We start from the raw sequence: 2,504 nt of genomic DNA, 5'->3' as shown, positions 1-2,504 counted from the left end.
AAATATTAATATACTCGAGCAACAAAACCAACAATAGAATTGTAGACAAGGTACAAGTAAAAGTTAATATGAGGGAGTGCATAATGCATCTCCTATACAAGAAGATAATATAATTGTGAGAAAGTTTTGAATACATTTCACCAAATGCAACAATTAAGAACTAGAGTGACTCAATTCTCCTTTTCAAATGTTTTAGTTGCTTATGGTAGCTTGCTAGCTCTTGAACATGGTAAGTGGGTCCATGGCTAGATCGTCAATATTGGAATGCCCTTAAGCTCTTTGAAAAAAGGCTATCGGATTCCATGAAGCCAAAGAATATTACATTTATTGGTGTTCTCTTTACTTGGATCCATGTTGGTCTCATTAATGTAGGCCACCATTATTTTGGGTCCATGATTCATGATCATTATATTCAATCGAAAGCACGCCACTGTGCATGCATGAATGACTTTCTTGGTTATTTTAGGCAATTTGGTGATGTAGAGGAAATTATTAACAACTTGTCATTTAAGCCTATAAATTATCTACATGCCTGCATAATTTCCTGTATGGTAATTTAAGATAAATGTTCCTAATGTTGCTTCTTGTAATGGTTAAATCCTTCCATTGATCTCAACAATCTAACGGTTGGCTTACTCGACCCACTTTACATGTGCAAGAGACTTAGAGTATGTTTGTATTTTTGTATATTATCATAGTAGATGTGTAAATATGTAGGGGTTTAGGAGATTGCCATAATACCTAGCATTCTTCCTAGTAAAGATTAGCTTCCAAGTCTACATACATGATGTATTATTTTGCCTCATATAGCATTCACTTTCCTTGTTTAGATTTCAGATATAAATTCAATAAAAAATCATAAAACCACCAGCCACTCAAGGACTATAATACATCCTTGAGGCTCCCACATAGTTGCAACTAATATATGATTGTGAAAAACATACCTTTTGCAGCGTAAATATGGTATGTATAAATTACACTATACACATTTATGTAATGTAGGCCCAAACAATTATCCTAAATGCCAAGACTATATTTTTTTTTCTTTTGTTGTAATTAATCCAGAATCAATATCCCGCACAAGGTTCAAGATCTCTTCTCTCAGGTTTATGTTGTATGTTTCTAATGGAGCAAGGTCATATTGATTACCTGGAATACAACTTATTATCGGAAATTTCCATCTCAACATTTGAAGTTATGGTTCAACAAATTATGATAATGATACAATTATAGGTTGAGTATTAGTTTTAAGACCAATTTTGTGACATGAACCTCATTACACACAAAATATACAACAATGTAGTATTAAACCAACCAGATAAACATTCATATTCCTTACATTCCATAGCATTATATGGGCTAAAATATTATATTTATACACTATCAAGAGCATGCTTTAGAGAGGGTTGTATATTATGGCCTTCAAGGTAGGTCGACAACTCAACATTACAAATGAAACCAAAATAATCACATCAATAACCTAATATTGGTCAAATTAGCATCAATTTGGCTACATAAATGAAACCATGTTCTAAGTACATCATTAATAGAACATCAAGCTAATTAACATGAACATGAGGAAACCACGCTCAAGGACTCAGGAATAAAAAAACTATATTTTATAACATGAATTTTCATGGAATATACTAAATGGACTAGATACTTTTCTAAAAGTATGATCTGGCAACTGAGTCTATGACTTTGATTTTCTACCCAACCTTAGATCATGCAGTATTTTAGTTTTTCTTGAAGCCGAATAACCCCTTACCCATATTCTATAGCATGGAGGGAAAATTATTAACAGATTAAACTGATGTTACTTAGATGAAACATAGGCTCCAAAGGTTCACTCACTTCTACCCACCAACTAAAAACAACACTTAGCTCTACACAAGGGCCTTTAACAATTTACAAATTCCACCAATAGCTACCAATGAATTCGATGGATCCTATGTGCCCAACCCTTTCAGCCCTTTGGTTCCTACCTAAAATGACCAAACATTCCTACAATAAACACAATTGAATATGTTGGTATAGCAATGATGAATATCCTTATTAAATGGAAAATCAATGGTTGTATTAAATTATTGTCATATTAGTTTTGACTCATTTTTCTCATGTGAAATATTTGTGTACAATTTATCATCCAGAAGTTCCAACCCTTAGCTTTCATCTCTGTCAGAGATGACATGCTTCTTCCTCTAGGCCTGATTTGTGATGACCGTGATCAAATACTCATAGTTTGCTAATTCCAAATTGGGATCCATTCCACTCTGATGAATTAAGAATGAATATGCTTCTTCAAAACCATTGGCTAAAATAATTCCCTCATGAAGATGAGCATAAGTACCATAAAAAGGCTTAATCCCTTCTTCTTTCATTATATCGAAGAACTGAAGTGTGCCTCCAAGCTTACTTGTATTGCAAGATGAATTAATCATTATATCATATGTAAATGCAATTGGATGGTAGCACTATAAATCAATGCTCTCAAAAACTTTGAC

This window comes from Pinus tabuliformis, chromosome 7 (genome assembly GCF_031772625.1).
Source record: "Pinus tabuliformis cultivar Carrire ecotype Pingquan chromosome 7, CPIR1, whole genome shotgun sequence".
NCBI classification, from domain to species: Eukaryota; Viridiplantae; Streptophyta; class Pinopsida; order Pinales; family Pinaceae; genus Pinus; species Pinus tabuliformis.
This window is presented reverse-complemented; position numbering follows the sequence as displayed.